Source organism: Neophocaena asiaeorientalis, unplaced genomic scaffold, assembly GCF_003031525.2.
Source record: "Neophocaena asiaeorientalis asiaeorientalis breed wild unplaced genomic scaffold, Neophocaena_asiaeorientalis_V1.1 scaffold166, whole genome shotgun sequence".
Taxonomy (NCBI): domain Eukaryota; kingdom Metazoa; phylum Chordata; class Mammalia; order Artiodactyla; family Phocoenidae; genus Neophocaena; species Neophocaena asiaeorientalis.
The window spans coordinates 215,570-228,504 of NW_020174933.1; the positions used below are offsets into that span (position 1 = coordinate 215,570).

Sequence of the window (12,935 nt, forward strand, 5' to 3'; positions counted from 1 at the left end):
ATTCTTCCTTGGACTGAAGCAAAGACCACCATGTTGGACCATCAGGGGCCTCATTTGGAATTGGGGCCAGATCCATTGCACTGGCTGTGCTGAGGAGTCCTTGTAAGGGCAGTGGACACCCCAGGGCCAATGTGGACAAGAGAAGGTTGAGGGAAGCTTCCAAGGTCACTCTCAAAGCCCCTGGTTCCTATGGATCCTGTCACATTGCCCCCCTGGGGCCCAAGGAAAGTTGATGCCCTGAATTCTCTGAAACAAAGGTATGTTTTGTGCTGTGGCTTCCCTGCTTGGTGTGTAGTATGGGTGGTTCCCATCAGGGGGAATGATGTGTCCAGTGTGCTCTACTGGAGCAACTGGGGCCAGGAGAGTGTCCCCTGGACTCCTGAACATTCCCCTGCCCCTGACCTGGCCTGTACCTCCTCTTATTAGCATCCATCTCTAACATCTGAGCTTGTCAGTGGTGGGATGGAGCCTCTTATCTATTCATTCACCAGCTGTGCCCTGAGCCCTCAAATGGGGGCCATGATGAAAAGAACCACCAGGGTCCCTGCCGTCTAGCAGCTCACAGTCTGGAAGGGAAAATAGACAAAATCAAGAATACAGAAACAAAAGAAAGAAACAGCAAGTTCTATATCGAAAAACAGCAGGGTGCCACAATGGGGTCCTGGAGTCCACTAGGTGAGGGGATCTGGAAAGGCTGCATTGAGGTGACATGTCTGTTCCCAGCAGTGAGACGAGAAGGAGCCAGCCCTGCACACATCTGGGGAGAATTAGCCTAGAAGAAGGCACGAAACATAGAAGCTGAATGTGTTTGGCCAGAGAGGAAGTCAGATGGGGGCCAGTGTGGCTGGTGGGAGCTTGGGAGGACAGTAGGAGACAGTAGGGAGGGCAGGGCCAGGGCCCGGTGCTTGATGGCCATGTGAGTGATCCACTGTGTGCGACAGCATTAGCCACTCTTAGTGGCTTAAGCAACAAACATTATCTCACACTATCTGTAGGCCAGGAATTGAACAGGACTCAGCTGGAGGCCTCTGCCAGTGTCTCCCAGGGGTTTGGGGCTGTGGACTCAATTGAGTCAGGACCCAGGTGCTCCTCTGTCTGCTGGTCTCCCTCGGTGCCAGGCCACGGGGACCTCTTCAGTCAGCATCTCATAACATATAGACTTGTTCCCCAGGGTGAGAGACCAGGTGGAAGGGAGAGGGGGGTGGGGAGAGGGGGGGAGAGAGAGAGAGAGAGGAAATTGCAACATAAATGAAGCATGGAAATTGTACACCTAAATAATTCTGGGGGATTGTCAAATGGTACAATCACCGTATGTAACACTTCAGCAGGTCTTCAAAGGACAAGCATACAGTTTTCAGTCAACCCCAAAATTCCACTCTTACATCAATACCCCAAAGAAGTGAATACAGACATTCAAATGCTGGTACACAAATATTCAGAGCACCACTATTCACAAGAGCCTAAACGTGAAAACATTCATAATGTCCACCAACAGATGAAAGGAGAACCCAATGCGGTGTGTTCCCAGAATGGAATATTATTCAGGGACAAAAAGGATGCAAATGTTCTGGAAGACATGTTAGAGGGGGGTTATGTAACATTGTGAATGTACTTACTGCCATTTACATGTGCAAGTTAAAAAAATCAAACTATTAAATTTTATTTTGAGTGACCTTTATATCTAGATTAAACAATTTGGTAAATATCATAAAAAAACATATTAAAAATGGACTTGCTCTGGCTCTGGAGCTGTAGCAGGCAGTAGAGGTGTAGCTGGCTCTAGTTCTGCAGAAGTTGCCAGAGCTTCTTCTGGAGCTGGTGCTATAGACACAAGATGAGACAATATCATCAATAGGACTGCTTTTCCATGTGCCTCCCAAAGACAGGAAACTTCTCACTGCCAATCTATGAAGTCTCAGTCCAAGATGCCACCCCCAGGAAGGCTTCCCAGACTGCAGTCCAGGGGAACAGTGATCTGAGTCTCCTCATTGCTCCTGGCCCAGTTCCAGCCTCGGGAAGCTCTGTTCCGTGTGGCTCCGCCCCTTCCCCTCCCCACTTGCCCCCCTTCACCCACCCTGAGTCCCCCTCACCAACACCCTCTGCCTCAGGGGGCTCCAGGTGCTCCAGCTGTGCCAGGAGAAGGTGGGCTTGCTGCTCCAGGTCTGAGCCAGGCATGCTGAGCTCTGTGTAAGCCAGAAGCATCTTCCGGCGGGGAAATTCTGGGGGCTGGTGGAAATGCTCAGGGTAATGGTGCAGTCAGGTGCCCAGCATGGAGGACACGGCCCTGGGGGGAGTCAGGTGGGCAGCAGAGTCAGAGGCCTGGCCTTCCTTCCCCACTGCGCCCCCAGGACAGCCCAGCGGGGACCTGAGCCTCTGCACCTTCTGCTTCTGCCCATCCAGAGGCCAGTTCTACTCCACGTACCATCTAACCTGGCAGACTTGGCAGAGGGGACCTGGACACAGAGGAGGGGCTGGCAAAGAGCCTGCTGAAGTGACAGCCCTTGATCCACGGTGTGTCCACCTCTCCACTTCTTCAGGGAAGCCTGACACACTGCTCTGTCCCTCTCCTGGCCCCTCCCCACTGGGTGTCACCTCTGTGAGGACAGGCAGGGTGTCTGCTCTGGTCCTGCCCTCTCGGGAACACAGTAGGTGCTCCATGAACATCTGACCCAGGAGGGAACACCCCATCCAGGCTTCCTGCGGGCCTCCTAACACCTCAGATTTATCTCCTACACTCACATGCTGCCTCATCCTCTCGGAGCCCTGCCTGGCCCTCCTCCTGCTACTGACACTCACCTCCCACAGGGCGGGGTCAGCTGCCCCCTGCGTGTCACTAGGTCCCCGAGCACCAGCTGAGCACCCACCGGTGAGGATCCACCAGACAGTGACCAGGATGCTCTCCACACCTTGTGTTCTGGGTCTCAGAATGGGGGGTGGAGGCAGGGCTGGGATGGAGAGGGGATGGGTGTGGACTCTCTTAGGGGCTGACTCTGACCTCTGACCTCCCGGATGCTCCTCGCAGCACCCCTGCCCCGTCTGCAGCTCTCTTGGACTCCTTTCCTCTTTTCCAGGAGAAGCCCTCAGACCTCCGCCCTCAGCACGAACCATCAGATGAGTGGGATCCAGGGTTCTGCCAGCCCTGCCCATCTACAGACCCCACATCTCCATGCATCTTCTTTGGAGAAGGGAGTCCCTCCCTCTTGAATCAAAGCCCACTCACATTTTCAGCTGGTGCAGGGGTCCACCGTCCTCATCAGAGTAAGGGAGGATGCATCCATAACTAGAGGAGGCCAGGAAGGCGTCACATGGACTGTCCTGAGGACACACCTGGATGTGATAGCTGGTGTGACGGTGTGACCCCCGTTAGAACGGAAGCCCTGGAGGGCAGGACTGATGTCTGCTCGATGCATTAAAGATGGGTGTGCCTAGAAAAGCGCCTGCACCTAGTGGCCTTCCTCTATATGAGAAGGACACCAGGAGGGCTGGGGCTGGAGCTGAGACTGAATCCCCAAGCCTCAGAGACTTGTGGCAAGAGGTGGGACAGGAGTGCCCTCAGCAGAATAAAGGTTTTGGCTTCACAAGTAGAACTGGCGGTGGGCGATGGTTACATGTGTTACTATCTCGGGGCAGTTTGTAGCACAGCATTGACAGCTCCCCCTGTATTAACTGCATCATCCCTGTGATTGTTATCAAAACATCCCATTCTGGGGATGAGAACACAGAGTCTCCCTGGGGCGGGAGGGATCAGGTTAGTCAGGCCAACATGGACACCTGAGGATGGAGTTAAAAGAGGAAAATCTGTAGAAAAATGCAGAAACAAAGTTGACTTAACATTAAGTGGGGGCTTCCCTGGTGGCTCAGTGGTTAAGAATCCGCCTGCCAATGCAGGGGACACGGGTTTGAGCCCTGGTCCGGGAAGATCCCACATGCCACGGAGCAACTAAGCCCGTGTGCCACAACTACTGAGCCTGTGCTCTAGAGCCCGCGAGCACTGCAACGAAGAGTAGCCCCTGCTCTCTGCAACTAGAGAAAGCCCGCGCGCAGCAGCGAAGACCCACCGCAGCCAAAAATAAATAAATTTTAAAAAAATGAAGTGAATCCTATGAAAGTCTCTTTCTGAGATTCCCACATATATGTGGATAGTGACTTTGCATCTGGACCGGGCAGGGCCTGGGCCATGAGGGCGGGCGGGAGAGGAGATGGGGGCCCAGATTCCTTTGGGAGCAGGACGCCAGGAGGGACCCAGGGGAGGGGCAGGGCGGCTCTGGGGCTTCCTGGGTGTGCAGTCTCCTCCTCGCTGGCACTCACCCTGAGCCTGCCCTGGGCTCTGTTGCTGGTGTGGGGCTCCTGCCCCTCCTGCAGGGAGATGGAGCAGGGGGCGCCATGGACCGGCTCCTGTGCGATCTCCTGTGTGGAGCCCTGTGAACTCAGTGCCCGGCAGCCAGGCAGGAAGCCTCAGAGCCCTGCCTGCCGCCTGCGCTGCCCCTCAGACCCACCAGCCATCTCCACTGCAGACACACGCACACCACTCTGCACAGACCTCCTCCAAGGAGGGAAAAAAGATGACAACCTGACGGCCTTGGATCCACGTTGGCACAGATAAGAGGCACCTCAGGAATCCTCTCTCACCCTTGTGCTTGAGTGTGATCATGACGGGACCACCAGCTGACCAAGTTCCCATCCACCCGTTCCTGCCCAGAGGGGAAACCTCCCCTCAAGTCCCCCTTCCCCCCACATGGAGATGCAGGGATGTGAGGCTGCCCAGGGAGGGCTCCCAGACGCGGCCAGGCCTGGATTGGCCTGCTCTAGGCCACCTCGTGTTCCCTTAGGGACCTCTTGGTAAAGGACCAGAGTCATCCAGGTTAAGTATTGAATCGCCTAACGCATCTGAGAAACCTCCCACTCAGGGGTTTCCTGAAGCAGAAGCCCTGGGAAGTCAGGACACAGCAGGAGAACATCCGTCTCTGTGAAGCGTCTCCAGCCAAGTGAGCCGGCTGTGGGGCTGTCGCTAGAACGTGTGTGCCTGGCTCCCTTCTGTTGGGGTCTGTTGCCAAGGAGGTGACTTCACTTCCTGGGGGCCCCTTACTTGAATCTCCTCCTCAGACAACACCGCTACACACAGCCCTCTGGGCTGCCGATGGCTCACCCCTTCTCCACGCAACCCCATATCTCACACAGTCACACCTCACAGCCCTCTCTGCCGCTCCCGGGGAGGGAGGGTCTGAGCGCAGCTTTGAGGAGGCAGACCTGGGTTCCAGACTCAATTCCCCATTCTACCTGTTCTCCATCCTGGATAAGTCACTGTGTCTCTCAGGACCTGTCTCCCCACCTGCACAGTAGGAATTATTCTAGCATGTATTTTGAGGGATGTCCTCAGGCATAGTTGGGATAAGATCTGAAAAGTGTGGGAGTCGTGTCACATGTAGGTCCTGCATCCAACCTTTCTTTCCTTTCTCGCATTACCTCCCCCATGTCTGTTCGTCTTCTGATCCTGTTCTGTAGTCCTTATTTAATGTCACTGTGCACATGTGTTTGTGCGTGTTTGTGTGTGTGTATGACGCCAGTGCTCACTCTGGGAGCCCAGAAGAAAACCGCCCCCATAGGGAGGGATGGGCAAGAGCTTCCTAAGATCTTAGGGCTTCTAATTTCCAAAGCAAATCTGATGAGAAGTGTTCCAGCCTTAACCCAGGAGGTTAGGACACAGTGACACAAGCTATACAGGTAGCAGGAGCTGGGATGACAGACTCACACAGTCTGGCTCCACTGTCCACTGTGCTGGCCGCAGTGAGACCGCTGCCTTCACGGGGCTCACAGCCTGACAAGCTTGGCTTCTCTGGCTGGACTCACAGTGGCCCAGGGACAGACTGGCAGATGACAGGCTGCCATCAGCACACAGACATGACAGTCTCATTTGCTTCTGCCTTTATGTTCCTGTCCTTAAATACCTCTCCTCAATACTGAGGCTGGCTGGAACATTTTATACAGGCCCAACCCCAGTATAAACAGTCAACTTCACCAGGAACAAGATGCTGTTTAATCAGCTGGGGTAAGAGTATCCTCATCCTCACTTGAAATCCTCTGGTAAGCAGTTTCTCCCAGGGACTTCATTGGAAAGTAGATCAGAGCTGATCTAACCTCAGAAGTGTCTAACCTTTTTTTTTTTTTTTTTTTTTTTTTGCGGTACACGGGCCTCTCACTGTTGTGGCATGGCTCACGGGCCCAGCCGCTCTGCGACATGTGGGATCTTCCCGGACCGGGGCACGAACCCACGTCCCCTGCACCAGCAGGCGGACTCTCAACCACTGCGCCACCAGGGAAGCCCCAGAAGTGTTTAACTTTTAATTGGCCCCAAACTGCCTTCTGGACCTGTCTTCCCATCCCTCCCCCAACATCCATGTAGCTCCATTTCCCCACCTGCTCAAGCCAGAACCTTCGGACTCTGTCTGTTCCCTTTCCTCCTCACCCCCACATGCAATCAACTCGTCCCCTTCCTTGGATCCCAACTTCAAAATGCATCCCTCCTCTCTTAGTTCAGGCCACCACGGACACTGTCCCTGATTCGTGCTCTTTGCTTCTGTTTCTCACTCCCTCTGATCCAAAGGAGGGATATTTAAAAGACAGACCTTCTCCTGTCGCTCTGCTAACAGACAGGAACTCAGCAGCATTTTGTGGAAAAGCCCCAGTCCTTAGCCAGACCTCAAGCCCCTCGTCCTGCCAGCAGCCCACCTGGCCTGCTCCCCTCAGTCCAGCCACACTGGCCTCTGTCTGTTCTTCCAAGGGTGCCCCCTCCCCAGCCTTCCAAAGTCCCAGGCTTGGATACCACTGAACTCTTCACGTGGATGCCTCCTCCTTCAGGTTTTGCTGTAGGTTGCTCTCCCCGGGGCCCTCCGTTCCTCCCTCAGGGCTCTTTCCATGGTCCTGGGAGTTGTCATTCTGGCCTGCTGGGCCCCAGTACTTGCCAGAGGAAATGGCAGGAGCCTGGGACCCTAGGCAACCTCAGGTGGCCAGCCCTGGGACTGCTTCAGCCACTGGTGGGCAGGTGAGCCCAGCGGGCTCTGTCGTCACCTGGCGACCCGGGGAGGAAAGGTCTCGCAGTGCTCCCTGAGCCTTGCCACCTGCTTGGTTTCCCAGGTGGAATTTAGAGAAGAAGAAAGCAAGCCAGAGCCGGGGGCGGGGCTTCCAGATCCTGACCCGCCCCTCACAGGCCCCGCCCCTTTCAGTTTCCTAGTTGGTGTCTAAAGATCAGTGGTCAGGGACACCCGGGTGCAAATCCTCACTTCTGCTGTTCCACTATGTGCTGGTACAAGTCGCTTTTTTTTTTTTTTTTTATTAAACGTGCTAGGGACTATTCTAGGCCCGGGAATACTGCAGTGAAGAAAAGCTACAAAAAGCCTGCCGGCTTGGAGTTTACAGTCTATTGTGGGGTGACCGATCGTCAACATGTTTACATCACTTGGATCTGGACCCTCCCATCTCTTTCCAGCTACTACCCCATCTCTTCTCCTTAAAGCAAGCACTGTCAGATGCTTGTCTAGACTCCACTCCCACTGCTCTGATGGAAATACCTGTCTGGGAGAAGAGCATCCTGGGTGGAGCAAACAGCAAGCACACAGGTGTGTTCAGGGGATTCAAATAGGCCAGGGAGCTGGGATGGGTGGGGAGGGCAGAGTGGGATGGAACCCGTAGTGGGACGTGTGCTTTTCCTCCAAGGGAGGGGAAGGCAGGAGGGCTCCTGGCCTGGGAGTGGCAGGACGGACACCCAATAACTGAATCTTTTTAGCTGCTGCAGCTGAGAAAAGACAGCAGGGGACAAGAGAGGAGTCACGGGACCAGGTAGGGGCTATTGTGATATCAGGAGACCAGGGTGCTGGCGGTGAGAAGAGGCTGGATTCTGGTTCTAAGTTGAAGCCAGAGCGGATAGGACTTACTGTTTGATTGGATGTGGGGTTCGAGGGAAACTCACAAGTTTCTGACCATCAGAAAGGTTGGAATTGTCAGGTTGGGGAAGGCTGTTGGAGAAGCACGTTCCGGGAGGGGGAGATGAAGAGCTCACCTTGGGACATGTCCAGTTAGAGCTGAACAGATGACCTCTAGTGGTGTTGCTGGTTAGATGCTGAGGATAAAAGAGACAAGAATTCACAGGAGGTCTAGGCTGGAAATCAAGGGTGGGGAGTCATGGAGAGACGGCATTTAAAGCCTTGGAACTAGATGAGACCATCCAGAGAGTGAAGGTGAAAACAGCAAAACATGTGGGTGTGTTGGGATTGAGGTAGGGAGTAGCCCAAGCCAGAGAAGCTAGGAGGTAAGAGGAAAACCTGGAAGTGGGAGGGCGGTAAAGCCAAGGGAAGGGAGTGTTTCATGGAGAAGGGGATGATCGGCTGTACCAAATGCTGATGGGACAAGATGAGGACTTGGGGGGGGGGGTGTCCCTGGATTCAACACCATGGAGGCCACGAGTGACCTTGACCGAGCAGCTGGGTGAATGGTGGGGGTGAAGCCTGATTGGAGTGGGTTCTAGATAGAACTGGAGGAGCAGTGCAGGGGAGTTTAGACGAGCCTCTGACAGTGTTTTAAAGGGAAGGAGAGATGGGGCAGCAGCCGGAGGGAGGGAGGTGACCAGGCCTAACAGAGAGGTGAACATACTGATCCAGGACAGGGGAGAGCGGCTGGAGCGATGTCCTAGGGAGCAGAGCTTGACTTTGCAACAGCCAGAGCACCTCATGCACAGCAACAAGAGAACAGACCGTGTGCACAGATGCAGCTGGAGGGAGGGTTGCTTGTCAAAGTCCTCTCTCTCTTTTTTAACTTGTGAAATATATTTACCGAAAAGCACACAAAACACATATATACTATGGTATACCTGTGTAACCATCACCTGGGGGAAATTAAAAAAAGACATTATTAACACCTTAAAAAAATCTTCCCAGGGCTCCTGTCCAATGGGAATCTTTTCCTTCTGCCCTACATGTATCCGCCATTCTGCCTCCGCTGATGCTATTTTTAAAATAATTGTGCCATCTAAATGTACTCTTGAACCATCTTGGCTGTTATTTGACTTAATTTGTTTTTTTTTAGGTGAACTTTTATTTTTGCCAGCTTTCTTGAGGTATGATTGATGAATAAAATGTAAGCTATTTAAAGTGTACAGTGTGGGGACTTCCCTAGTGATGCAGTGGTTAAGAATCCGCCTGCCAATGCAGGGGACATGGGTTCGAGCCCTGGTCTTGGAAGATCCCACATGCCGCGGAGCATCTAAGCCTGTGAGCAACAACTACTGAACCCGTGTGCCACAACTACTGAAGCCCGCCCACCTAGAGCCCGTGCTCCGCAACAAGAGAAGCCACTGCGATGAGAAGCCCGCGCACCGCAACGAAGAGGAGCCCCTGCTCGCCGCAACTAGAGAAAGCCCGCGTGCAGCAACAAAGACCCAATGCAGCCAAAAATAAATAAATTTTAAAAAAGTGTACAGTGTGATATTTGATATGAGTATACATAGTGAAATAATTCTCCTCATTTTAATTAATATATCCATTACCTCACATATTTACTCTCTTTTTCTTTGGGTAAGAACATATAACTTCTACCTTCTTAGCAAACTTTAATTATATAATGCAGTGCTATCACCTATAGTCACCATGTTATACATTAGATCCTGAGGCTTTATTCATCTTGTAACTGAATGTTTGTACCCTTTTACCAACGTCTCCTTATTTCTACTACCCAAGCCTCTGGAAACCACTGTTCAAATCTTTCGTCTTTTTTTTTTTTTTAACTGGGTTGCTATTTCAGTTCTTTATTGCTGCATAAAAAACACCCTAAAACTTAGTGGCTTAATATCGACAATAATGTACTTTGCTCATGAATCTTCAATATGAGCGGCGCTTGGCCTCAGCTGGGATGATTTAAGGCTGGGGTTTGGACTTCCTGGAGAAGGGCTTCCTCACAGCATGGTGGTCTCAGTGTTGTTAGACTTCTTACATAGCAGCTGGTTTCCCCCCGTGCAAGCACTGCAAGACATCCGGGTGGGAGGTGCGAGGCTTCTTCTGATCTAGTCTTGCAAGTCCCAGATGTGTTCTATTAATCAAGCAAGTCACTAAGTCCAGCCTGATTCAAGGGAAGGGAAATTAGATGCCACCTTTCAATGTGAGGAATAGTAAGGAATTTTTATCTCCTGCAGTTGCATAGTTTTTTCTTACTGATTTACAGAAATTCTTCATATATTCTATATTTGCTCAATGTTGTTATATGTTTTGGAATGATCTCTTCCATCATGGCTTTCTTTTCACTTTATGTCTTGTCCTCCTTTGTGGCTAATGCTTTTTGAATCTTGTTTATAAGAAGTTTTTCTCTCCTTCAGGGTCATGAAAATATTCTCTTAACAACTTTCCAACTTTTATCTTCTAAAGGCTTTCTAACTTTGACTTCTTAATTTGGGTCTTTAATCCACCCGTAATTTACTTTAGTATGTAGTGAAGTAGAAGTCTTTTTCCCATGTAGATATTTAAGTACCACTTATTAAGAAGAATGTTATTTTCCCACTGCCCTGCTGTACCACTTCTGCTAGATATCAACTGTTTGTTTATGTAAATATCTTTTCTAGTAGCCTGAATGCTTCCTTGATATCTACTTTGGCAAGATGTTTCAAGCCCATCTTGTACATTGCCTGCCCAAGACTAGAATCAGCTATTTCTTCAGGAAGACTTGGTTTCCTTTATTAAAGACTACCGTTGGGATGTTAGGAATCCTCCTTGCTACTGAGTTGATCACTGTCTCTAGTTCTTTTCTGTGGGAAGAGCTAGAAATTACATATATGGTAGAACACTCTGGGAGTTTATATTGATACATCCAACTCATACAGAGAGCCGTATAGTTTTTACTCAATTTCTTCTGTTACATCTGTATCTCCTTTCCTCCACACTGGCAATTCTGGTTCTCTAATTGAATTCAAGTATCTGATTAGTCACTTGTTTTATCTCAACTTATGTACGCTGATTCGGAATAACAATATCCATAATACCACATAGGCGATAGAAATTGGAGAAGATACAAATAAATGGAAAGATAGTTCATCCTCATGGATTGGAAGAATTAATATTGTTAATATCTCCATACTACCCAAAGGAATCTATAGGAGTCAGTACAATTCCTATCAAAATTCTAATGCATTTTTCATAGAAAAAGGGAACAACAATCCTCAAATTTGTACAGAAACAAAAAAGACCAAACCCTGAATAGCCTAAACAATCTTGAGAAAGAAGAACAATGCTGTAGGCATCACACTCCTTACTTTCAAATTCTATTACAAAGCTGTAGTAATCAAAGCAGTATGGTATTGGCATAAAAGCAGACACACAGATCAGTGCAACAGAATAGAGAGCCTGGAAATAAACCCACACATTTATGGTCAAGTAATTTACAACAAACAAGCCAAGAATATACAACAGGGGAAAGGATAGTCTCTGCAATCAATGCTGCTGGGAAAAGTGGACAGCTGCATGCAAAAGAATCAAACTGGACCACTATCTTACATCGTACACAAAAATGAATTCAAAATGGATTAGGGTCTTGAATAGAAGACCTGAAACCATAAAACTCCTAGAAAGAAAATAGGTAGTAAGCTCCTTAACATCAGTCTTGGCAATGATTTTTTGGATCTAACACCAAAAGCAAAAGAAATGAAAGCAGGGACTTCCCTGGTGGCGCAGTGGATAAGACTCTGCATTCCCAGTGCAGGGGGTCCGGGTTCGACCCCTGGTTAGGGAACTAGATCCCGCATGCATACCGCATCTGAGAGTTCATATGCCGCAACTAAGGAGCCCACCTGCCGCAACCAAATAAATGAATATTTTAAAAATAAATAAAAATTTTTAAAAATTTAAAAAAAGAAATGAAAGCAAACATTAACAAGTGGGATCACATCAACCTAAAAAGCTTCTGCACAGCAAAGGAAACAGCAAAGGGGGAAAGGACGATAATAAGCATTTCTTTTAAAAAGAGGAAAATAAAACCCACTTCAAAGTATTATTAAAAAATTAATAAACAGAAACCTCAAAGGGAGTTGGAAAACCAGAAGGGGGAGCTCTCAAGTCCTGTGAGGACAGCAGAGCCCAACAGGAAGAAGGAAAACTCTTCTCCTGGCAAGGACTCAGCCCATAGCAAGCTATGGACTCTGTTTACTAGAGCCCTCCCAAATCCCACTCCCCCCATCCCCGCAGCCCGCTGTAAAAGTGTTCTTCCCTTGCTGTCTGGGGACTTGCATGAGGCTTGCCAGGATGCAGACCCCAAATAAACCCATCTTTGCTGGAGAAGTAACTAGTAATCTATTTGTGTTAGGTCCATAGTATATATCTAGAGAGAAATATTTTTCTTTACTTGCAGTCTTAAAATTAGGATTATGTCTGCAGATATAGTTAATACATGCTTAACTCATAGTCCAAAACACAGAGTATTATTTTGAGTTATGGCAGCAGCAATGTTCATTGTTGAAGAAAGTTCTAGTACATGTAAAAAACAGAGAAGTCAATGCAAATAAAGGTCTGTTTCAGAATTATCCCTTCAATGTACTCCACCCTTTTATACAATAAAAAAACTGTTGCTGTATCATAAACCTCGGATTAAAAAGAAAGTCAACCACATTCTTTGTTTATTTATAGTTTTATTTCCTTATTTCACTATTAAACTTAGGGGATAATATCACCACAAAGTTGCAGGCATCATTTTATAGTACAGACAATAGAATTATTTTTAGAAGAAGGAATAAAAATGGCATATGACATACCTAAAATGACTACTGAGGAAGTGCTGGACACTAGGAAATAAAAACAGTTAAAATTCAGTGCCTTTGATAAAGATGGGGACACTATTTTAGATGCAACTATGATACATGCCTTTTGCTTACAAAGCAAATATATAGCCATCTCTTTGGACAGTGATTT

The 12,935-nt window shown here is 49.3% G+C and overlaps 1 long non-coding RNA gene across 1 annotated transcript; it reads right to left on the reverse strand.

Annotated features, from left to right (window-relative positions):
• Positions 1-1,640: 1,640 nt before the first annotated feature.
• LOC112410729 (uncharacterized) lies at positions 1,641-2,266 on the reverse strand. Its single transcript, XR_003005487.1, has 2 exons — positions 2,091-2,266; positions 1,641-1,821 (listed from the first exon to the last, which is right to left on the reverse strand). It is a non-coding gene; the product is annotated as an uncharacterized LOC112410729 (long non-coding RNA).
• Positions 2,267-12,935: the final 10,669 nt, after the last annotated feature.